The sequence below is a fragment of the Hyperolius riggenbachi genome, chromosome 7 (genome assembly GCF_040937935.1).
Source record: "Hyperolius riggenbachi isolate aHypRig1 chromosome 7, aHypRig1.pri, whole genome shotgun sequence".
NCBI classification, from domain to species: Eukaryota; Metazoa; Chordata; class Amphibia; order Anura; family Hyperoliidae; genus Hyperolius; species Hyperolius riggenbachi.
Window position 1 is genome coordinate 39,845,449 of NC_090652.1, and position 26,471 is coordinate 39,871,919.

Sequence of the window (26,471 nt, forward strand, 5' to 3'; positions counted from 1 at the left end):
GAGGAAGAAATCCGGTGAAAGAGGGAGGGGCAAGGGAAGAGGTGTTTCCCCTGACGGTTCACGTACAGGCCACAGGGGAGCACCCAAGAAAACCCACTCAATACTGCCCATGTTGTCCAGGACAACAACCCTCACAGATCCAAAAGAACAGGACCAGATAATTACTTGGATGACCTCTCAAGCGTCCAGCAGTGGGTTAAGCAGCACCAGCACATCACGCACGAGGTCCGAGTCCTCAGCCAGTTAAAGTCTGGGCTTTCTTTGAAGACTGCACTGAGGATGTTACCATGGCGATTTGCAAGGTGTGCAAGACCCGCCTGAGCAGGGGGAAAAGTATTAACAACCTCTCCACCACCCGCATGAGCCGCCACATTCTATCCAAACATCCCACTCTGTGGGCAAACGCGGCAGGACAGGGTACCACCAGCAACACTGCCTCCCTTGGGTTCACCAGACTCACCACCAGACCCGCCTCAGCAGCAGCAGTAGCCCAGCCATTGCGTGGTTCACAACATTCACAAACATCAGACGATGCTGACACTGTCACTTTCCGGACTAGTGCTCTTGAGGTCTCCCAGTGTTCATCAAACACAACAACCAACAGCCCTTCGGTGTGCAGCGCTACGGTTGAGTTGTCTGTCTCTGAGATGTTTGAGCACAAGAGGAAATTGCCAGCAAATGACCCCCGGGCCGTGGCAGTAACAGCCAGCCAGCATAGCCAAGCTTCTGGCCTGCGAAATGCTGCCATATCGAGTGGTGGAGACAAACAGCTTCAAGGGCATGATGTCAGTGGCCATCCCACGTTACGTGGTTCCCAGCCGCTACCACTTTGCGCGCTCTGCAGTGCCTGAGTTGCATGAGCACGTGGTCAGCTAAATAACCCGAAGCTTGAAGAATGCCGTTGCCTGCAAGGTTCACCTCACCACTGACACCTGGACGAGTGCGTTCGGCCAGGGTCGATACATCTCCCTTACCGCGCACTGGGTGAACCTTGTGGAGCCTGGCAGCGATTCCTCACCTGCTACGGCGCGGGTGTTGCCCACGCCGCAAACAGCTGCACCGCCGTCCCTCCCACTGGATAACAACAGCAGCACCTACCTCTCTGACTCCTTCTCCTCCAACGCATCTCAAAGCTGTACCTCATCCGGAAACGCTAACCCAGCACCAGCAGCAGTAGGATCGTGGAAGCAGTGCAGCACAGCTGTTGGCATGCGTCAGCAAGCGTTGCTGAAGCTGATCTGCCTTGGGGATAAGCAGCACACAGGGGAGGAAATTTGGAGGGGAATAAAGGAACAGACGGATTTGTGGCTGGCACCGCTGGACCTGAAACCGGGCATGAAGCTAGACACCTGGCACGAACTGGCAATGTACGCAATAGAGGTGCTGGCTTGCCCGGCAGCCAGCGTTATGTCGGAACGCTGTTTCAGTGCTGCCGGAGGCATCATCACAGATCGGCGTATCCGCCTCTCCACAGAAAATGCCGACCGTCTGACTCAAATTAAAATGAATCAATCCTGGATTGGAAACGACTACGCAACACTCCTGGACCCCAACCAAGTAACATGACCGATGAACATCTGGGATGGTTTAGCGTTTCCGGTCCCTGTTTATTGAACCTCTCATCTGTATTACATTTATGACTGCATGGCGGCAAAAAGCATTGCTGCTATATCCGCACGCTTTTTGTCCTCATGCAAGGCCTGGGTTGTTGTGTCTCACAAAGCGTGGCCTTCTCCTCCTGCGCCTCCTCCTGTTCCATCACGTGTGCTGCTGCTGCTGCTGCTGCTGCTGGGTTACCGTTGCCGGTCCCTGTTTATGGAACCTCTTATCTTTATTACATTTATGACTACATGGCGGTACAAAGCATGCTATCCGCACGCTTTTTGTCCTCATGCAAGGCCTGGGTTGTTGTGTCTCACAAAGCGTGGCCTTCTCCTCCTGCGCCTCCTCCTGTTCCATCACGTGTGCTGCTGCTGGGTTAGCGTTGCCGCGTGGTCCCTGTTTATTGAACCACTTATCTTTATTACATTTATGACTGCATGGTGGTACAAAGCATGCTATCCGCACGCTTCTTGTCCTCATGCAAGGCCTGGGTTGTTGTGTCTCAAAGCGTGGCCTTCTCCTCCTGCGCCACCCTCCTCCTGTTCCATCACGTGTGCTGCTGCTGGGTTAGCATTACCGGTCCCTTTTCCTGGAACCTCTTATATGTATTACATTTATGACTGCATGCCGACAAAAAGCATGTTACCTGTGCAAAGAAAACAGACATTTCCCGCATTTAAAAGACAGTTTTCCCTTTGAAACTTTAAAATCGATTTTCTCAAAAACTATAAGCTCTTTTTGCTAAATTTTTTTTTCCTCTTGTACCCACTCCCAAGGTGCACATACCCTGTAAATTTGGGGTATGTAGCATGTAAGGAGGCTTTACAAACCACAAAAGTTCGGGTCCCCATTGACTTCCATTATGTTCGGAGTTCGGGTCGAACACCCGAACATCGCGGCCATGTTCGGCCTGTTCGGCCCGAACCCGAACATCTAGATGTTCGCCCAACACTACCTGGTAGTGCCTAACCCTAACCACCCCTCCTGGTGATGCCTAACCCTAACCACCCCCCTGGTAGTGCCTAACCCTAACCATCCCCCTGGTAGTGCCTAACCCTAACCACCCCCCTGGTAGTGCCTAACCCTAACCACCCCTCCTGGTGATGCCTAACCCTAACCACCCCCTGGTGGTGCCTAGCCCTCACCACCTTCCTGGTGGTGCCTAACACTAACCCCCCCCCCTGGTAGTGCCTAACCCTAACCACCCCCCTGGTAGTGCCTGACCCTAACCACCCCTCCTGGTGATGCCTAACCCTAACCACCCCCTGGTGGTGCCTAACCCTAACCACCTCCCTGGTGGTGCCTAACCCTAACCACCCCCCTGGTAGTGCCTAACCCTAACTACCCCCCTGGTAGTGCCTAACCCTAACCACCCCTCCTGGTGATGCCTAACCCTAACCACCCCCCTGGTGGTGCCTAACCCTAACCACCCCCCTGGTGGTGACTAACCCTAACCACCTCCCTGGTGGTGCCTAACCCTAACCACCCCCCTGGTAGTGCCTAACCCTAACCACCCCCCTGGTAGTGACTAACCCTAACCACCCCTCCTGGTGATGCCTAACCCTAACCACCCCCCTGGTGGTGCCTAACCCTAACCACCCCCTGGTGGTGCCTAACCCTAACCACCTCCCTGGTAGTGCCTAACCCTAACCACCCCCCTGGTAGTGCCTAACCCTAACTACCCCCCTGGTAGTGCCTAACCCTAACCACCCCTCCTGGTGATGCCTAACCCTAACCACCCCCCTGGTGATGCCTAACCCTAACCACCCCCCTGGTGGTGACTAACCCTAACCAAGCACAAACACTTATACAGATAGCGAGGATAACATATTTGATAACCTATAATCTGTACATACACACAAAATAATATGACAAAAACTATAAAGTTGCAAGTTTCTAAAACGATAACATATTTCAAAAACTTTAATGTTCTAATGTTGAAAATATTATTTATCCAGTGCCCTTTTCTCTGCTTTGGGTCCCATATTAGGGATAAATGCATTGAAATCTATGGCGGTGTCCACAACGTCCACTCTCAGCCGGCGCCCTTTTTCCTGCTACTGCGTGGTCACTTCAGCATATGCATTACTACAAAATATAAACAGAGACATATTTATTTAAAGAGACTGTAACAAAATTCTCAGCCTTATTTCTTCTATCCTATAAGTTCCTATACCTGTTCCGATGTGGTCTGTCTTAATGCAGCCTTTCCTACTTGCACAGTGGCTGTATTATCTCTGTTATATAATCTAATCTTCTTTCCTCTGAAGGCTTTGTTGTGCTCAGGCAGGAATGTGCTGTCTGCTGTTATAGGCAGAAGCTATACACACCCTCTCCATGCCCCTCCAGGCTCTGTGTGAGTCACAGACTGAACTCCCCTCAACCTATCACATGCTGGTTAGCAGCTATGTCTTTTGTTTGTAAAAGCAGTAGAGTGTTGTACCATTTTAGCCATGAGTAAAAGCAAGGAGTTTTGAATCAGGATGATACCATTTATTGGATAACTTAGAGATGGATAAACAATGAGCTTTCGGCTTATAAAAAGCCTTCGTCGGACTGGTTCCTGACAAATACTGAATAACACAGCTTATATACACTGACATACAGAGGATAAACATTCTTTAGCAAACATAAATGTAATTAGATGCCTCAACTGTTACTGAGGAAGCTTTCCCAGGCATCCTGGCTAAATTGATAAGATCAATATCAACATGACATGAAGCAGATTCTGGTGATGGGGAGACATCGTAAATTCCGAGTTTAAATTGTAACTGGGCTGGTTACATGCACCATTAAGAAGCCCCAGTCGGCCAGGGCTCCGCATTCTCGCTATCCCAGCCTGCATGGGGGACAAGGGGTTACAGAGGCTCGGGAGGGGGGACCCCACGTCATTTTTTTTTTTTTTTTTTCCCACACTCAGCACAAAAAAAATAAAAAACAAAATCGGAAAATAATATTTTTTCCCACTATCTTTTTAACATATCCTGCAAATGTTTCTAGGATGTAAGGGGGCTTTGCTATTAACTGCTAAAGTCAAGTCGGCGAGTTTTGCTTCATTAACTGTCATTTACTGTATTTAAATGTAACTTTTTTCCTTTTTAAAAGGTCTTTTTTTTAAAAAAAAAAGTTTTCTTCTTGTTCCCACTGTTCTTCTTAACATAACCTGTAAATTTGGTGTTTCTAGCTTTTAAGGGAGCTTTGCTATTAAATGTTGAAATCGGCGGGCAGACATATTTTCAAACCGGCAGCAAAGCAGGGCTTAAAACGATAAATAACGTTCAGGCAGGACAAAAAGCAGGATTTAAAACACACACAAGGTCTGCGCCATTTTTTAACCTTTAAAACGATAAATATTGTTTTATAATGAAAGTTAATGCGGCGCCATTTTTATTAGGTCGGCGCTGTGCACCATTTTTCTCTGCTCCGCACACACTATACACAAGCACACACATATAAAACACATACTTTACAAAAGTCTATACACCAACACACACAATGCACTATTCAAATACTTTTACACACACACACACACACACACACACACACACACACACACACACCTCTGAAGGACGATGATATTTGCAGGCACGTCCAGCTTCCCTCACATGCCTGTACACTGACCATACAAATAACATTCAGAATGTATGACATACATGCAAAAAAATAAAGTAATATCCTACCTCCTTCCTGCAGAGACGTGTGATTTCAGGCTTCCGTGTTCACCTTTGCTGAGTGAGTTGAATCTGGTATTTGCGCGCTTCCCCCCAGCCTCTCATCATGCTTCAGGCTTTGTTATGATACACTTCCTGGTATGAGAGATGACACAGGCTGCTGTAACTGTTACATGTACACAGACAACCAGTAACTATTCTTGCAGCAAGAATCCGGGCAAAACACATCGATGTGTGTTTTATGCCTCTGAGGAAGCGGGTATAACCCATGAAACGGCAGTTAGGCTACACTCCCTATGCTGTCTGTCATCGTTTCCTTGAGGATGTAATAAAGGTTACGTTGGTCCTGCTACCTGTGGTCTGGTGCCCGGATTCCTTCTGTTCTAATTGGCTTGGTTTGGTGCTGCATTTTACTGTAGCCTACTCCTAGGTCAATGAAAGTCTATGCAGGAGTTCACATTACCTACATAGCGGTGTGCTGTACTAGAAGTACCCTATCTAGCACAAGCGCATACCTAAATTACCGTGCAGCAATGTGCGGCAGACCAGGAGTCATGTAAGTCTATGGTTAGGCGCATGTTTTTAAACAGACCACCTCAGTTTTATGCATCGCGCAAGCGTATTTTAGCAATACACTTCCGTACACATCATGGATTTGCCAACAGTAAGAGAATTCCTGTTGCCTTTGTTACAGTTTACCATTCATTTTGGATTGACCCTGAAGAAACGCCTAGTAGGTGGGAAACGCGTCGGTAGTCGGGGCTCCACGCCCGGCACGGCAATCACAGCGTGGTAGCTGGACTCAAATGCTATCGCCGCGGTCTGCAGGACAGGTGGCCGGTGACACGAACCCAGCTGGATTATTTGCATACCACCGCAAAACAGGCCTATGTGACACGGACAAAAGTGTATCCTCAGCTAATGGACAATTGCAGGTAGTAAGCGGACGCTGTCCTGCTGGAGGTTAGTGCACACTGAGCAAATATTATTAGCGTCCAAACACAAGTGTATATATAGACTGGACGGTGCTATTTTAAGGGGCTAGTCTTTTGCCTAACAATTGATGCTGGAACAGCAAGTAAAATGATTTGTCTATGGATGTGCAATCCAATGCTTATCCGGACTGCATTATGAACTATGCTGATTCCCACTGCAGCTTGACTATAAAGCGTTATATCCTAATTGGCAATCATTGCTCAGTGTCCGGTCACAGTTGTATGAAAGCCTGATTGGTGTGTGTATGCATGATTGATTGCAATGTGCAATTGGAGCTCCATTGTGCTGTTGTTTTTAAATTGTTTTTAGTCACTAATTTGTATAATAAAGATAATTGTATTTGATAACACCTTATACCACTGTGCAATTGCATAATTTATCACATTGATTAAATGGTTGTGTTGCTTGATGAGCAGGATAAGTTGGATATAGCTGATCTTTATCGAATAGTTAGCTCAGCAACCATAATCTGCTTTTCATTGAGACCCCTAGCAGATTTTTGCTGCAAATGTATTTGAGAACCTTTTGGATTGGTTGGCGAGTCCACACATGGTACAATTTAAATTGTATGTACAATCAATACAATCTGAGATCTCATATATAGATTGGGTCACGGTCAACAATTTGCATTAGTGTGCGACTACACAAACCTAACTCTAGCTAGTCCTTTTGGAAAAAGGGTTACTTCAACAACCTTTCTAGAGATAACATTACCATAACCATTTTTATTGATATTGTTATATTTTGCTATCTTAGGAAACATGGGACTCCTTTCAGAGATTTCAGAACAAGCATTTAGACAAATGATTTTTAATAATTTATTTTGTAATAAAATAATGTGTAAACTGAATACAGCAAATTAATAGATTGATACAGTAAACATAAAAGGAATAAAAGTCAAAATAACTGGGTATAATGTCTGAGTTGTTTGTCAAATTACTGTGTCCTTTGCGATGGTCCAAACAGAAGATATAAAGTTCTGTGTGTAATTTGTCCAAGATGTAAATCCAAATCCTTGATGGTAAAAGCAAGAAGTTTTAAATCAGGATGATACCATTTATTGGCTAACTACAAATGAATAAGAATAAACAAGCTTTCGGCCTTTCAGCCTTCGTCAGGTTTACATCCTGTTAACCTGACGAAGGCTGCAAGGCCGAAAGCTTGTTTATTCTTATTCATTTGTAGTTAGCCAATAAATGGTATCATCCTGATTTAAAACTTCTTGCTTTTACTGGTGGCTAACACAGTACAATACCCTACTGCTACTACTTGATTGTAAAATGGATAGGCTGGCTGGGACTTTCTGATAGCTTGTGTGTCCAGTAGTATTAACTCTTTCTCCACTGGAAGGTGGAGATGGTAATGGGAGATGGTCAGTATCTGCCACATGATCCAGCTCAATCCCCTGTCATGAGAGGCAGAAAGAAATATAAAATATATCTGAAATGATCATATCACGGCGTCAGTTGATCAGAACACGCAGAGAATGATACATGCGTGTTCCTGGCGTTCTCTGCTTTACTCAGAGACTAAACACATATGAATTATCATATTTCATTTCAGAGAAAACCATATCTTTGTCACAGAAGGTGGTAGGCAGAAGCTTTTTGGCTCAAACACCTTGAGGTTAGGTTCAATGCACATCTGATAATTTTGACATGGCTAGCATCTATGGAAAGTCCAATTAACACTGATTAATATAGTGACATTCATAGTAGTTATTCCAAGGTTAATTATAGGGCATTGGGTTTTATCTTCCCCTGCCTGGATATGGGAAAGGAATGTGTCAAGGAATGTGTTTGTTGGCCCCTGGCCTCTTCGAATCAGATCCTTTGAAAATGTATCAAAGAATGTGTAAAGCTACGTACTCACCACCCGACAAGTCCCCTTGATGACAGTTGTTAAAGTGGTCTGAAACTCCGACATAACATTCAATAAAAATGTGTTTTCCTACTTTTTATTACTTATACAGTTATCATATTTGCTTTTGTACATAAGTAATATTGTCTGTTTATAAATTACAAGTTTTCAAAGTGTAGTTTATCTGGCCCTGAAAGCTGTCATTGCATTTTATTCAAACTGCTTTTTATTATATACTAGCTGGTCGCCCGGCGTTGCCCGGGTATGTAATTGGCTAGTGTTAGCTCTGTCCACTTTTTCTAATCCTAACACACAATTACTCATTGATGACCTAGTTTGTGAGCTTTGCGGTCTTTGGCATCAATAATTGGCATTGAAATGAAATAAATCTAATTGGCTGTGGCTCCACTCCTTTGAAAATCAATAGGTGAATTTTGATTAGCTTTTGTAGGCTCCACCGACTTTTCTGAATATTAATCCCAGTGTAACGATCGGTGAAGCACAGAGAGGTCTGATTACCGGTGATCTGCAGTATCACGGGGAATACAGACGTATACCAGATTATAAGTGATCTGCAGTCTCACCGATAATCCAATATACTAGCTAACCTCTGTTCACCTGAGTAGAGTGTAACAGTAACAAGCCTCAGCACAGTAGGAAGTACTGCGCTGATTCCTTCCGCAGATCTGGTCTCTCCAAGACGGGAGGAGTCAGACTGATAGTAGGAAGGTTAGTCTGAAAGTGACACTCAGGAGGAGATGCCACTGACAGGACGGGAAACCGCCTCCAATAGTGAGGTCGGTTCTCGAGGTCGGACAAGCCAGGTCGATACACATGGACAGATAAGGTACAAGATCAGGAGGCAAAAGCAGAGTCGAAGTACAGGCAAGGTTTGGCAACAGGGTATCAGATATATCAAGGTACAAAATCAGGAGACAGAAGCAGGGTCTAGGACGAGCCGGCGTTCGGCAACAGAGTATCAGAGATATCGAGGTACAAGATCAGAGTTCAGGAGGATAGTCGAGACAGGCAAAGGGTCATAACAGATAATCACAATCAAACTAGTACTTTAGCTATCAACAGAATCTAGCTAAGTGTAGGATTACAGCTCCAGCTTGTCCCGGCACACTTGCGGATCTGACTACGGATCTGAGTGCTCCCACGTATGTGATCGCACGCCAGACAAGGAACAAGAGAACAGCCAGCAGTATGTACCAGTATACTCAAGGACCTTTCCAGGACCTCCCTAATTGCTGGACCAACGAAAGTTGTGGAAAATGTCAGCTGACCAGACTACTTCTGGCTGTTATATAAGCTCTGTCTCTGTGCGCGCGCGCGTCACTCTGAATCCTGGTGGACTATCAGTCCCAGCCACACCAGAACTGTCTTGCAATGTATCTTGAGCACCACATGTGGGGGCCGCTTCCAATGCAGATTCCACCGTTTTCAATGCGGATTCCGCCGTTCCCAATGCGGATTCCACCGCTCTGCCTAAGCGGCATGCGGCGGTTTTTGTGACGCCCTGCTGGACGCGGAAACAGCCGCCTCACCTTGAGAGACGGCGGCTTTTCCGCGTTTCCTTACACCCAGTCACCCAGTGACCAACTGTGCAAAGTTTAAGAACCCTGCCATTGACAGACAGTGTAAGAATGGCTTCAGTTTACATCACCCACTGATGTCCTAATGTTTCCCGGGTATGTGTTTGGCTGCTGTTGGCTGTGGCCACTTTTTCTAACCCTAAAACACAATTGTCAATAGTCAATGACCAAGTTTGTGAGATTTGTGGTCTTTGGCATGAATAATTTTCATTGAAATGAAACACATCTGATTCGCTGTTTGTGGCCCCACCCCTTTTCTAAATATTTAACCCCAGTCACCCAATGATCAACTGTACCTGGTTTAAGGCTTGTGCAGTGCAGTACAGTGCAAAAATGGCAGCAATTAAATATTTGCCTTGAAAATTAATAGGTGAATTGTGATTGTTTTTTGTAGGCTCCACCCACTTTTCTGAATATTAATCCCAGTCACCCAGTGACTAACTGTGCAAAGTTTTAGAACCCTACAATTAATAGTGTAAGAATGGCTGCAGTTTACATTTTCCCAGTGAAATTTGTGTTTGTCTCCACCCACTGAAGACTCGGCATTGCCCAGGTATGTATTTGGCTGGTGCTGGCTCCGCCAACTTTTTCTAACCCTAACACAAAATTACTTAACCTATTTTGGTTCCTGGACGTAAAAATTACGTCCAGGAACCATGCGCGCTGCCGCAAGCTCCCGCCGCCGATCGCGCCCGTGCACGCGCGCTCCCGGCCCGCGGTTCGTTAGCCAGGCAATCAGTGAATCGGGCTATGGTGCCCGATCACTGATTCCTCTCCCCCGCTGAAAAAGCGACAGCTTCTCTCGGAAGCTGCACCTTTTCTGGCTGTTACCTCCCCAATGCGTCGCTCTAAGCGTATGTTACGCTTAGAGTGGCATCATGTAAACAAACTCATGGCCGCCATCTTGTGGCCAAAAAGTAAAACTACAACTAAAAGTAAAAAAAAATAAAAGCAACACACATTTACATTATAAACCTGTAGTTTACATCCCACCCTCCCAAAACTACCCAAATAAAATGTTTAATATAAAAAAACAAAAAAAACATTACAATAAAAAAAAAACATGTAAATATTTACCTAAGGGTCTAAACTTTTTAAATATCAATGTAAAGATGATATATTTTTATATATTTTTTTTATTTTAAACTTGTAAATAGTGATAGATGCAAAACGGAAAAAATGCACCTTTATTTCCAAATAAAATATTGTCGCCATACATTGTGATAGGGACATAATTTTAATGGTGTAATAACCGGGACATATGGGCAAATACAATACGTGAGATTTAATTATGGAGGCATGTATTATTTTAAAACTATAATGGCTGAAAACTGAGAAATAATGATTTTTTTCAGTTTTTTTCTTATTCTTCCTGTTAAAATGCATTTACAGTAAAGTGGCTCTTAGCAAAATGTACCTCCCAAAGAAAGCCTAATTGGTGGTGGAAAAAACAAGATATAGATCAGTTCATTGTGATAAGTAGTGATAAAGTTATAGGCTAATGAATGGGAGGTGAACATTTCTCAAGTGAAAACAACGGAACGTGAATGGGTTAATGACCAAGTTTGTGAGCTTTGCGGTCTTTAAATTCCTACAACCACCTATAGAAAGTTCAACACAGGCCTCATTTGCCAATATCAAAATTTGTACTTTATTGTGAATAGAGCAATCGAAGAATGTGACAGCTTCACTACATAAAATATAAAACCATTAAAAACTTAGCGAGCATCAGAGATTTGCACAGCATACCCTCATCTCAGTATCCACTCTATACACACATCCATGCCATTCATTCCACAGGGCGCCACGCATGCATTAATGGGCTTCTAGATAATTGCACGTGCTGGCCAATAACCTACTAGCTTTTGAAGAAAAACCAAGCTTAAAAAACCAATAGGGGGGACACACTATCTCCAAGTTGGAGGGTACTGGTTAGCAATAACTGCAGTCCTTGGCTAGTAATAGCACTAATGTGTGCAGAGGATATAGTCCAGTATTAACCACAGCCAATTTCAAATCTCGTGCATTCAGCACAGCAGCCCTAGTAGTAGACTTGAATAAGCAGCAGCCAATAGTTTCAGCGTAGCATTAGGTAAGTATAGCATGCATAGGCAGCATCAGACAGTCCATTCCACAGGAAAGCTCTGGTTAGATAAGCATAGCGTGCATATGTAGCGTCAGGAAGTCCATTTGGCAGGGGGACCCTGCTTAAGGAGTCACCGTATTCCTGTTGTGGGTATACAATACCTCTCTTCCCGGGCTGTCCACACTGCAGTGTGCTCCTGTGGGTGATGGCGGTTGGTGGTGACTCGTGAAGTAGATCTACCCGTGCGTGCCGTCACATCAGTGCACCAGCGGGGATCACACTCGGAGTAGCGTGGAGATCGAGATGATGGGTGAGGCCGGCCTCATGTAGCTCCTCCCACCTGACATGTTTCGGCCAATGGCCTTCCTCAGGGTGTGGCTTAGAATACGGGGGGGTGGTTGCTCCCTATTTATTCAAAAAAGCTTCAGTCACCTGACATTTCCACAGGCGCCATCTTACTTCCTGGAAACTTTGCCCACACCTCACGCAACCGTGTTTTACTCTATGTTTAGCTTTCCATAGTTTCAAAAAGACGAGAGAAATATGTATAGAGCTGTTCCTGGCGACCAGTTTGTAGTTGTTTATAAAAGCATTGCTGGCTTATAAGTTTAAGATCCATACATGGCAAGCGACTGAGTAAGGGAACCTTTTTCAAAACAAATCAAAACAAATATATAAAAAATATATATATATAAACAGGTGGCTTTCCGCTATTATGCGGACATGCACACATCCATTCCACATGCATATAGATTTCCCAACTCCAATGTCACTTCCTCTCTTAAACGGCCATACACATCCCAGGTAGAGGGAGGTCCCTCTTTTCATTTTCGTTCAGTTTTCACAACTATCTGAATCACACAGGCAGCACTAAGCCACCCAGGAGGGACCTCTCTTTATAGGCATGGGTACAGCTACAGCAATATACAGCTCTGAAGACATTCCCTATGGTGTCATGTGTACTAGCCATATGGCTCCAAATATACAGAGAAATCGATTTCTGAATTGAGGCCATGTGGTGTCAAGGTCCCCAACCTATAGATCCACATGGTCTCAAGGCGCAAGAGCTCTCTCTCCACATTGACCTTTCTTGCTCCTTTTGCCACTGAGGACAGAACTTTAACCAGGCTACCCTTGAATTTTCCTCCATGCATTTGTTGGTAATGTTCTCTTAAAGGGCCCTTACATTCTTCATTTTTATTACCTACATTTGATATGTGTTCCAAGATTCTCGTTTTGAATGCTCGAGTTGTCATACCAATATAATGCAGGCCACAGGGGCAGGTCACCATGTACACTACCCCCGTGGTCTCGCAATTCATAAAATCCCCAATTTTATATTCCCTTTTACATTTAGTGTCCCAGAAAGTTTTAGTTTTATGCACAAAGGGGCACACCTTGCATCTCCCACATTTGTGCATACCATTTGGGGGTGGGGTGGCTGCTAACCATGTTTTTCTCTCTTCACTTCGTTTTGTATCTTTAAATTCAGAGGACACCAATTGGTCCTTTAAGTTTTTTGCTCTTCTTGCTGTCATTGTGGGGGTAGGCCCCACGATCTCTGCAATATCAGGGGATGCCATAAGGATAGGCCAAGCTTTTTGAAGGGAGTCTCGCACTGCTTCCCAATGTGACCCATATTGGGTAATAATCCTTTCTCTGTTTTGGATGTTTGATCCATCCCTCTTCCCATAGGTAAGGAGGGTATTTCGATCTCTATTCCATGCTTTTTTCAAACTTCTTCTAAGTACTCTATGTGGGTATCCCCGTTCTCTCAGACGTGTGCTTTGCGGTCTTTGGCATCAATAATTTGCATTGAAATAAAATAAATCTGATTGGCTGTGGCTCCACCCCTTTTCTGAATTTGAACCCCAATCACCCAATGGCCAACTGTACCAGGTACAGGTGATTAACAGTGCAAGAATGGCATCAATTAAATATTCCCCTTAAAGATTAATAGATGGATTTTGATTGGCTTTTGTAGGCTCCACCCACTTTTCTGAATATTAATCTCAGTCACCCAGTGACCAACTGTGCAAAGTTTGAGAACCCTACAATTAATAGTGTAAGAATTGCTGCAGTTTACATTTTCTCAGTGAAATTTGTGTTTGTCTCCGCCCACTGATGACCCGGCATTGCCCGATTATGTATTTGGCTGGTGCTGGCTGCACCCACTTTTCCTAACCCTAACACACAATTATTCAATTACTCAATGACCAAGTTTGTGAGCTTTGCGTTCTTTGGCATCAATAACTTGCATTAAAATGAAACAAATCAGATTGGCTGTTTGGGGCTCCACCCCCTTATATAAATTTAAACCCCAGTCACGCAATGATCAACTGTACCAGGTTTGAGGCTTGTGCCATTAACAGTGCAAGAATGGCAGCAATGAAATATTCCCCTGAAAAATCAATAGGTAATTTTTGATTGTTTTTTGTAGGCTCCACCCACTTTTCTGAATATTAACCCCAGTCACCCAGTAACCAACTGTGCAAAGTTTGAGAACCCTACCATTAACAGTGTAAGAATGGCTGCTGTTTACATTTTCCCAGTAAAATTTGTATTTGTCTCCGCCCACTTATGACCCTGCGTTGTCCGCTTATGTATTTGGCTGGTGTTGGCTGTGCCCACTTTCCTAACCCTAACACATAATTAATCAATTACTCAATTACCAAGTTTGTGAGCTTTGCGGTGTTTGGCAACAATAATTTGCATTGGAATGAAACAAATCTGATTGGCTATTTGTGGCTCCACCCCCTTTCTGAAATTGAACCCAGTCACCCAATGATCAACTATACCAGGTTTGAGGCTTGTGCCATTAACAGTGCAAGAATAGCAGAAATGTAAATATTACCCTTGAAAATCAATAGGTGAATGTTGATTGGTTTTTATAGGCTCCAACCACTTTTCTGAATAATAATCCTAGTCACCCAATGGCCAACTGTGCAAAGTTTGAGATCCCTAACATTAACAGTGTAAGAAAAACAAGAGTTTGCTTTCTTAAAACAGAAAGAATTTGCAATAATTCAGGTTGGAGTGAGCTTGAGATGTCTCCCAGTGCATCACTGCTGAATATACGCAAATTAACCATTGTTACCCTTAGAAGCTAAACACACCTCCAGAACCACTGGAATGCAATGATGTGTCAGCTTGTTAATTTGTACAGAGCCATAACAATCCAACATGCATACAGACTGTTTTGGATTGTTTGATCCTCATCAGTGTATGGCATGGATTAATTTGGCTCTATGCAGTAGGGCTTGTAACACCGAGAGGTACAGACTAACCAGCAAGCTCATGGTGACCCAGAACTCATTGGAGTGTGTAAGGGACTACAATGGTCCTAAAAGCCCCCTTACTAAGATGTTAAGAAAAACAAAAGTTTACTTTCTTAAAACAGAAAGAATTTGCGATAATTCAGGTTGGAGTGAGCTTGAGATGTCTCCCAGTGCATCACTGCTGAACATATGCATATTAACCATTCTACCCTTAGAAGCTAAACACACCTCCAGTGTAACAGTGTAAGAGTGGCTGCAGTTTACATTTTCCAGTGAAATTTTTATTTGTCTATTTTTGGTTATGGGAATAAAAAGTATCCTATACTTTATTCCAGGTAATGTACTATGTGTGTGCCAAATTTCATTCAAATCCGTTCAGCCGTTTTTGCGTGATCGAGTAACAAACATCCAAACATCCGAACTTTCCCATTTATTATATTAGTAGGATTACAACAACAACAACAAATAACATTTGTAAAGCGCTTTTCTCCCGTGGGACTCAAAGCGCATAAGCATGGCTCCGACCATCGTGGTACAGGGGAAGAATTTTATAAATCTGGAAATGCCAGGCTAAACAGGTGGCTTTTCAGTCTGGATTTGAATAGCTCCAGGGATGGTGCTGTCTTTACTGGGTGTGGTAGGGAGTTCCAAAGAGTAGGGGCAGCATGACAGAAGGCTCTGTCTCCAGATTTTTTGAGGTGCACTCTGGGAGTGACCAAGTTTATAGAACTTGCTGATCTGAGGTTGTGAGAGGTGTGGTGCAGCTTCAGCAAGTCCTTCATGTATCCAGGGCCCAGATTGTGCAGGGATTTGAATGTCAGCAGTCCAATCTTGAAGAGTATTCTCCATTCTACTGGTAGCCAGTGCAGTGAGCGAAGGATCGGTGTAATGTGACAGTGGCGAGGCTGGTTTGTTAGCAATCTGGCAGCAGCATTCTGCACTAATTGCAGGCGACGCAAGTCTTTTTTGGGGAGGCCAGCATAAAGGGCATTGCAGTAGTCCAGCCGTGATGTGATGAAGGCGTGGACTAGGGTTTGAAGATCCTCTGGGGGAATCAGATGTTTAATCTTTGCAATGTTCTTCAGATGAAAGAAGGAAGATTTAACTACAGATGAAATTTGGTTTCTGAAACTCAATTCCCCATCGATTAGTACGCCAAGGCTGCGCACAAGGTTGGAGCTGTTTATGTCTGAATTCCCAATCCTGATTGGTGTTGCTTTAGGATAGAGCTGTTTTGATGGCGAGCACTGGCTTTGGACAAACAGGACCTCAGTTTTGTCAGCATTCAGTTTCAACCAGTTATCATTCATCCATGCCTGAAGCTCAGCTAAGCAAGAGTTTATTTTTGGGGTAGGGTCTGTTCCACCAGGTTTGAAGGACAGGTATAGCTGTGTGTCATCGGCGTAGCAGTGGTACGTCAGGCCATGTCGTTGGATAAGTGTACCGAGTGGCAACATGTAGATTGCAAACAGCAGAGGGGATAGGATTGATCCTTGTGGCACTCCGAATTGTAGAGGTGCAGGTTTGGACATTATAGGTCCTAGGGATACTCTCTGTGTTCTGTCAGTCAGGAATGATCTGAACCACTGGAGGACTGATCCACTGATGCCACAGTACTCCTGCAGTCTGTTAAGCAGGATTTCATGGTCAACTGTATCAAAAGCAGCTGAGAGATCCAACAGGATTAGGATGGAGCATTCCCCTCTGTCCCTTGCCATGAGCAGATCGTTGCAGACTTGGATGAGGGCTGTTTCACAGCTGTGGTGTTTCTTAAAGCCAGATTGTAGAGGGTCCAGGATGTTGTTTACTGACAGCCTGGTTTCAAGTTGCAGATAGACAGCCTTTTCAATAACTTTACCTAAGAAGGGGAGGTTGGAGACAGGTCTGTAGCTGCTCATAGCATCTGGATCCATGGAAGGTTTTTTGAGAAGGGGCTTGATGATTCCTTCTTTTAGAGAGGTAGGAAACCTCCCTGCTTGCAGAGAGCAATTTACTATTTTGTGAAATGCTGGACCAAGCAGGTCAGGGCATTTCAGCATATGTTTAGTTGGTCCAGGGTCCAGGTCGCAGGTTGTCTGGTGGAGACGACAGAGGGTGTCTGAGATCTCTTCCTCACTAATACTTTTGAAATCAGTCCAGGGTGTTAGGTTGTTTTTGCAGCTATTTCCATTAGTTGCATGAGTCTTGGGTGCTGTGGACTGAATGAGAGACCGAATAGAAGATACTTTGTCAGCAAAGTAGCAGGCAAATTTCTCACATAGCTCCTTTGAGGGAGTTATAGTGGGTTTTAGACAGGATGGATTACATAGTCTATCAACTGTGCGGAATAGTTGGGCTGGTCTGTTGGCGGCCTTTGCGATCTCCTGTGATAGGTAGGAGGATTTTTTCTTGGTGATCGCATTTTGGTAGCTTTCCCGGTGAGAGACAAGGGTGTGTTTATCTTTTGAATTCTGAGATTTTCGCCACTTCCTTTCTAGTCTGCGCACTTCTTTCTTTAGGTCCTTTAGTGAGCTGTCAAACCACCGTGCATGGTGAAGTGGTGTAGATCGTTTGATGCGAACTGGAGCGAGTTTAACCGTTTATCGTGTGTTTAACCGTTTTATTCGCAGGATTAGTCAGTCAGTTAGTGGGCCCCACGGTCCCATAGTAACCGCGGTGGTGGCAGTTTACTCTGAACCAGTAGGTGACGTTGTAATCACCCGTGTCTCACAGGCTCCCTTCTGAGTTGTCTGCGGCTAATTCTTAACGGTTCCTGCGCATTGACTGCGACCAGAGTTCGCACGATCTGTGCGCTGGCACCGTTTAGAAGGCTAAGTGCGGTCAGCCACTGAGGGCTACTGTGACAGTGGATTAGTAGCCTAGCAACACAGTATACAGTATATACACTTGCTGACTGAAAACTATAACATTCAAATCACTAGCTATTTATACAGCAATATAATATATGTGTTAATAATGTGGTTAGGATGCAAAACTCTCTGTTTTCACAGTAAAAAGACCTTGCTAAGACACACAGCAGCACTGGAGATGCTCTCAGTACCACAAATCACAAGCAAGGACGACTCCCTAAAATGCCTGCCACCTTATATAGAGGAGGTAAGGCCCAGGCTCCCCTCCTCTGATTGATTGGTAGTGCAGCGGATTGGGGCCCTCTGATTGGCCCAACAACGTCAACTAATGGTTACCGCCCGTGTGCAATGCGAATTCGTGATCGCGAATTTAAGCCATGACCACGGCCGAATTTGCGTTAATCATGAACAAATGCGAATTCAAATGCCGTGATCTGCATTGGTCACATTTAGGGTTGCCAGGTCGGCTGATGGAGAAAACCGGACAGGGGGTGGAGTTAGGGGTGGAGTTAGGGGAGGAGTCAGAAGCGCACTTTTATGTAGAGTGGGGCTAAGCAATGGGCTTTTTTAAAAAAAAATTTATAGTATTTATATCGCACTGACATCTTCTGCAGCACATTACAGAGTACATAGCCATGTCACTAACTGTCCTCACCAGTAGTACTGGTCCAGTGCACATAAGAGACAGTTTTTCACCAGTAACTGCACATAAGAGACAGCTTTTCACCAGTAGATGCACATTATAAGAGACACCTTTTCGCCAGTAAATGCACATAATAAGAGACAGCTTTTCCCCAGTAAATGCACAAGAGACAGCTTTTCACCAGTAAATGCACATAATAAGACACAGCTTTTCACCAGTAAATGCACATAATAAGAGACAGCTTTTCACCAGTAAATGCACAAAAGAGACAGCTTTTCACCACTAAATGCACATAATGACAAACAGCCAGTGTTCCCAGTATATGTAGCCAGGGATATATGTGCCCAGTATATGTAGCCAGGGGGTATATATGTCCCAGTATATGTAGGCAGGGGTGTAAATGTCCCAGTATACGTAGGCAGGGGTATATATGTCCCAGTATATGTAGCCAGGGGGTATATGTGCCCAGAATAGGTAGCCAGGGGGTATATGTGCCCAGAATAGGTAGCCAGGAGCTATATGTGCCCAGAATAGGTAGCCAGGGGCTATATGTGCCCAGAATAGGTAGCCAGGGGCTATATGTGCCCAGAATAGGTAGCCAGGGGCTATATGTGCCCGGAATAGGTAGCCAGGGGCTATATGTGCCCGGAATAGGTAGCCAGGGGGTATATGTGCCCAGAATAGGTAGCCAGGGGCTATATGTGCCCAGAATAGGTAGCCAGGGGGTATATGTGCCCGGAATAGGTAGCCAGGGGCTATATGTGCCCAGAATAGGTTAGGTAGCCAGGTGCCCCCCGCCCCGCCCCCCCCCCCCCCCCCCGCAGGAGGAGAACAGTGCAGCAGAGAGAGAGCTGGGAGCAGCGGTGGAGAAGGGGGGCAATCTCCCCCCCCTTTCCCTCACCTTAGGGTGCTCTCTCTCCCCCGCTGTCTCCTCCAATATGATGTGCAGGCTGGCGGGTGGCTGCGGGCGGAACTTACCTCTGTGTCGCAGGCGCCGAAAGTTCGGGTCCCGCAGCCGCTGAGATTCGACTCAAAAAAGATCCGGATCAAAGATTTGAATCATTCATGAGCCGGACAACACTATTCAGACTGATTAGTGTTGTCCGGCTCATGAATGATTCGGATCTTTGATCCGGATCTTTTTTGAGTCGAATCTCAGCGGCTGCGGGACTCGAACTTCCGGCGCTGGAGCGACACAGAGGTAAGTTCCGCCTGCAGCCACTCGCCAGCCTGCACATCATCCTGGAGGAGACAGCGGGGGAGAGAGAGCACCCTAAGGTGAGGGAAGGGGGGGGAGATTGCCCCCCTTCTCCACCGCTGCTCCCAGCTCTCTCTCTGCTGCGCTGTTCTACTCCTGCGCTGCGGGGGGGGGGGGTAGGGGGGCTCTAAACCGGACAACTTAATTGTCCGGTTTAGCATGCCTTTTTGCACCGGACACAGCGCACAAAAACCGGACTGTCCGGTGTAAAACCGGACACCTGGCAACCCTAGTCACATTCGATTTTTCCCGAATTCAAAGTCAAAATTGCTCGTTATCACGGGTAACCCATGATCACGAGAGTCCTGATGAGCAACCCTGCTGTTTACACTCACTTTTAAAGTTGCTGCGCTGCCTAGTACTGATCAATTCCCTAACAGTGCAAAACACAAATCATTCAAATTGACATGAATATCACCATAAATGTCACACAAAGTCCACTGAGTGTGCTGTGGTTCCTCCTGTAAAATAGTCAAAGTCCTTCTGGTGCTATGCACTCCACTGCGCGCTCCTCCAGAAACCTAGAACAACATCTCCACATAGTGTGATACTGTATAACCATTCAATAATCATCAATACTCCACGGTGCGGGTGTGAGTGATAACAGTGTCCACACGTGATCCCCACTACCCTAGAGGTCAAAAAGGCTCACCAGATGTAGACCACCGTGATTCAGGTGGCAATCTCGCATTCACAAATATGTATCACTCAGGACATCAGTGATCATATCCAGTTCCAATGTAAAAATAACAATAAAACAATATCATCGCGCAGCATGTCAATCCAAACTGAGTACACACTGCGCCTCTCGCGCACTTGGGTAACTTACAGACTCCCTTTAGGGATGGAATAGCGTGTCATAGCGGCAAGTCTCTCCAGCTTCAGATGCGTCAATGGCCTCTCTGCGGCGTCCCGCTGTTCAGGCTCCCGAGACTCCAGACTTCCGCACTCCGACCCACGTGACCTACGACAGGCGTACTGGCTCCGCTCTACGCGTTTCGTCACCAGGACTCATCAGGGGCTAGCGTGCCAGTACGCCAGCCGTAAGATATACCTCCTCCTCGTTGTACCCGCCCCCCGTTGTCATGCCGATCAGCCTTGCCCCCATCATCCGCCGCACAGCGCTACAATGTAAACATTGGCTGCTACTTCCTCCATATAAAACCTTATCTAAATATAACACCTACTTTAACCTTTCAATAATAATAAAGGTATAGGGTTAAGATACATTAAAATAGAAGTTAAAATTAACCCAGATTCAAATGACATTGCGGAGACCCTTATATTCATACAATCAGTGCTTCTACTCTCCTACTGCCATCAAGTGGCCATTCCCAATATTACCATTACTTAATCATCCACAATGAAGCAGTTTAAGTCAAATTTAATATTTAACCCCGTAGGTGCCAATGATTTCAGATTATGGATCCATCTGCCCTCTGCCCTCGAGATGTCCCTCTGTTTGCTCGAACCCCTCCACTTTGGAACCCACTTTTCAACCCCCATGAATTTTAGCAGAGAGGGGTCCCGGTTGTGAAAACTCTTAAAGTGACTCGACACACTATGGGACTCAAACCCCCTAGCTATATTATAGAAATGCTCCCCTATTCTTTTATGTAACGCCCTGGTGGTGCGGCCCACGTACTCCAGGCCACATGGGCACCAGAGCACGTAGACTGTAATATCCACCTTTTGCTCCGGCACCAGCAAACTCATCAGCAGGAGTTTGCAAACATGACTCTTCACACAGCAAGCAGGAGATAGACTTTTCTCAGGCTTCTTCACTGTTTACGGAGTTTATTCAGAAAACAGATATACAGATAGATACAGTTCATCTTATCCTAGCAAGCAAAGCAGATCTTCATGTTTCTTGGCGTTACCGCTCTTGCCTAACCCCCTGTGGTAGTTAGTCAGGTATTCTTATATCTACTCTATGTTACACTAGACTACCTATGTACAGCATACATTATATCAGATTACAGAAAGGAAGAACATGCTTAGAGGTCCCAGTCAGCCTTGCGAGCTAATGCGAAAGTAAAGAGCAGAATGAGCTCCCATAGCTCCCTCAGCCTTTAATACGGACTAGGAAAGAGTTAAATATGACATCATCTTCGCCACCCCCTAAATCAGACTATTGGTGGACCCACTCGTGGTGTCATCATACCCACCTACTTGATTAATAATCAATGAGGCATTTGACATACATACAGGAATGTGAATATTTACAAAACATGGCTGTTTATTGTTCTAGTGGCGGTACATGCCCAGGTCAGGGAGACCTGCGGCCTTGTACTAGAACAGCTTCTTGGTATGTTCTAGTTCTGCTGACAGAACTGCAGATTTTCTCTCTCAGAGAAAATCCCCTTAAAGGGCCGATCTGCACTCCAAACCTTTTTGACTAACTCAGTCCAAATAACTGAGGCCTACTTAATTATAACAATCCCCCCTAAAAAGGCTTGATCCGCAGATCCCCACTTCTGAACCTAACCGTACCTGGTTTCTTTCCTTTATGTTTCACTTTTCGATGTTCGTGCTCACACAACTTCTCTGCTCTAGGCGGTTACCCCTGGAAGAGAGAAAGCAAGACCTCTTGGTCTTCCTGTAACCAGGCTCTCTGGGGAGGCCCTACTTCTAAGTCCCTCTATACCACATGCTCAGCATTTGCGTCACTTACGTATCACTCACAAACTTGCATGACCACAGAAAAGTGAAACTCGTTTGTTTGTTACTCAATGGAGCAGTGCCAAGTGCCTTCTAAAAGAGCGCCTTTATACAATCAACTCCATCACCGGTACTACTAAACCTATACCCGTAACCCTGTATATCCCTTAATTTGACAATATCGGTTCATGAGATTGTTTATGAGGCACCAATCTCTGGACCAGGTTAATTTGTTTTACGTAATTTTAACACGCAACCTCACCTGGATAATGATGCCTAAAGTTGTCATCCCCATCCAGACGACCAGTGGGTGTAGAAAGAACTTTGGAACTGCAGAGGCCCAGTCCGAGTGTCCCTTGAACATCACCGGAACCTTTGTCCACCAGGTCAGACTGGCACTCACCTGCTCATTTTTGTGTTCTACCTCGTTAAGATCACCTGTATCATGGTGAAATCTTACCTCTAACTTAGTGTACTGTTTGTTTAACCTTTGTAACAAAATGTGGTCGTCTTGGATCAAACCCTGTTCCCCTTTGTCCCATGTCGTGTTCTCTTTCAGGACGGGAACTACCCGTGAAACTTTGAACTTTAGAGTTCTCTTCACAATTTGAGAACTAACGTCATCAAACTTGGATGACTGGATCCATTTGGGATCTCCGCTCCCACAATATGTTCCCCTTGGAAAATCCCCCTTATCGGAACAATTATGAGAATATACCTTGAATGTATCATTAGACCTTATGTTAAAAAACCAAACCTTTCCTTCAGCCACCGGAACTATCGGTTGGGCTTCAGGGTGGATCTTTTGAATGGTAGCCTCGCATTCTGCATTATTGAGCCCGCAGGCTTCTTCACTAAATTTGACTTGCCCCGGCCAACGCAGGTACTTCTGCAAGAATTGCCCGCATGAGGACAACTCTACTGGTTTCACCTCCCCGTCTAGCACCAAAAAAGGTTGACCTCTCAGGTCCTGGTGTAAGACATGTGTTGAGGTGGGAACTAAGGAAGTGGCGGTGCCTAAAGGAATGTTGCACTGTTTCCATTTGTTCACCCAAACATCTCGAAGCTGCCATGCAAAAGATCCTTCTCCAGAAAAATCGATATACCTCCCCTTGTCCAATCTCAGTTGTACAGGATCTTCTAGCATCTCCCTGACAAAATATGTCCCCAACTGTCCTGATTGGACCTCTTCCCCCCTTATTATACATGAGAATGTCCTCTCTTCGTTCTCCTAGGACGAAATGGCAACCTAGGATCACCATCAGCACGGTACTCTTCATTATAAAAGCACCACCTTGGGAAAGAAAAACATTAGCAATTTGCACTATGCTTTGCTCAATCAGTTTTTTTAGACGTTTTCCGATCTCAGGAATCTCGTGTTTTAGTCTCTTTCCAATCTCAGGAATCTCGTGTTTTAGTCTCTTTCCAATTTCAGGAATCTCGTGTTTCTCCAAACTTAGATTGGCATCTGGAACCTTTCGCTTATCCAACTGACCTCTCCATCGTTGCTGCCAGCACTGCAGCTGTCTCGAGCCCATATTGCCAAACTCCTGAAATCGAAATACAAACAAATCAATTCTTATTAATGATTTGGGATTCGCCCTGCGGCTTGTACTCTGTACACTTGAAATTGATCAATATATACCGTAATTGATCTCGTTGCTTTATGGTTCTCATCTCATGAACTCTGTTTACTCTTTTTGGTAGATTGGAGTTAAACCTCACCCCCCTACCTCAGTACTATACTCAGTACTTACCTGTTTAAAATATGCTCCCGCGGACTTCACCTCTGGAAGCTCTCACCTCATTGCAGCTCCTTCCACATCCCCCCCCCCTATCTGTCCATGCGCGGCCGTCGCATGCACAGATTACGGATGCCACACCTGTTGCTGCTTTGCAGGTGAGCCTGCAATGCTCGTACTCATTTTCGCATTAACTTATCTAGAACTTCATTGCGATACCAGCTCTGCTAGAAGTTCTGTGTATTGTACCCTCTGGTCAATGTTTGCCGTGCCAGTACCCCCAGACTTTACAAAAAATGGCTGCCTCCCTGTAGGAAGGAGCACTTTGCACTTAAACTACACAGGGTGCAGGGTTAAGCATACCAGCGTCACATGCCTGTATGCAGATCCCTGAATGCCCACTTGGTAGGTAGTCAAATGGCAAACACTGTACTGATACACTGTCACTCTGTAAATGGCAATTGCTGCATCCCTATAATTGCCCCTTGAACTGCTTCCAGTTCTGTTCCGTGCTAAACTGAATCAGAGCTGGAGAAAAGAAGAGAAAGAAAAAAAATATATATATTTATGACCAATCGGTGGGCGAGGAAAAACACGCTAACAGCCCAGCAATTACATCTTTGTCAATCTCTGGTCCTGTCCCTGACACAAAAAACCCCCCGAAACAAACACTCTGCAGTTGCCGCGAGTACACCTGGATTGGTCAACTCCTTTCTTTCTCCCTTTTCCTTTCCCCCTCTCCAACTATGCACTGTCCCCCTATCTCTATGGGGAACACATGCTGCACCGCACTTTAAGGTGCCTCACTTAAAGGAATAATCCCATAAGCAACCAAGTACAGATACTTCCCTGATCTGCGCAGCACTTGCAAATCACTCCCTGGGGACTATCTGACTTATACGTGTTTTCCTAGCTGGGAAACACTTCCTATCCGTGAGCCTGCAACTTGCTTGGCTCACGTATGCGAACACTCCCTGTGTCCAGACTTCTTCTGAGGAAATCATCTGGAAGCCAAGAAACTCAGTAGAATCTCTCTACTGTCCCCACTCTGGATCCCCCTCCCACCAGCTGCTTCCGTGCACGGCGCCTTGTGCACAGCTGTGACATGGGACGTGGGATCCCCCCCAGCACATCCTCCCCTCTGCCAACTGCCATCGGGGCGTGCCTATCAGTGGGCGCTTCCCGCCCCCTCCCCTCCTGATACATCACGCAGATGGGAGTGGCTTTCTCAGAAACCCGACGCCATGTTAAATCATGGCATGCCAGCCAAGATGGCTGCTATGTCAGTCCCCCATAGCAACCACTTAATCCTATGCACCTTCAGAAAAAAACAGTTAGAACATACATAGAACATACAAGGCATAGTATGCACACTAAACATTTCAGCATATATATTTCTCGGATACCTGCAAAAACAGACACAGCAGTGTGTGAAATTTCCTATCTCCTTCCCAGAAAAAAACTGCAAATCATCTTGGACATGTAGATGGAGGAAAAAAAAACATGCACCCAACCCCGTGCACTCAAACGCTTCCTACAGAACTCCGATCTTATGATGGCTGCAAAAAAACATCCTGAACAGAAGGAATTCTCCACAACTACACCGAAACTTTACTCCTATCATAAACCTTTGCCTGGAATGCGGAGTGACAGAAACTGAACAAATCTTCCAGCTGTTAGCAGATATCCGCGGACACAAACCTTAACCGTGCTTCCCCCAATCTGTGGAGAGGGGGGGTGGGAGGATGCACTGTATTGGCCCCCCTTCCCACTAAACCTACGCTCTGCGATCCGCAAGAAAAAACCCAATAAAACCCATGACACTGAATCATGCTGAGATTACATAAACATCACATAGCACTAACTAACTAATAGCATTGACTGGAACCAGTATCCCCACTATTCTGGGCTCTCTGACTTCTACGTTTTCTCTCTATTCCTCCCCCTAACTGCCCTCCTCACTATCCACCATCTGCTCGACAGAACACGGGAGAAAAATAAACATCGCTGGCCTCCCTCCCCGCCCAGAACTGCACAGAGAGAAACCGAAACTATATACGCTGTCCACACTTTAGCATAACACAGAAAGATAACACACAGCTGTAGAAAAAAACACTGTTAACATATCACAGACAAACATTGCTACAAAACCAAATAAACGAAATGCTATACTTGCCTGGCTCTACAGACTTGTACCGACTTCCAATCCGATCAGCTGACGGCAAAT

General features: G+C 45.3%; 1 protein-coding gene across 3 annotated transcripts in view; it reads right to left on the bottom strand.

Annotated features, from left to right (window-relative positions):
- Nucleotides 1–26,471, bottom strand: part of LOC137524266 (uncharacterized) — a 168,802-nt gene that overhangs the window by 40,996 nt on the left and 101,335 nt on the right. The window contains exon 2 of one of the 3 annotated variants that reach the window (XM_068243937.1): nucleotides 5,283–5,408. The exons of the other annotated variants lie outside the window; for them this stretch is intronic. The gene's annotated coding sequence lies outside the window, so the exon portion shown is untranslated. The remainder of the gene's footprint in view (nucleotides 1–5,282; nucleotides 5,409–26,471) is intronic. 3 annotated transcript variants of the gene reach the window in all.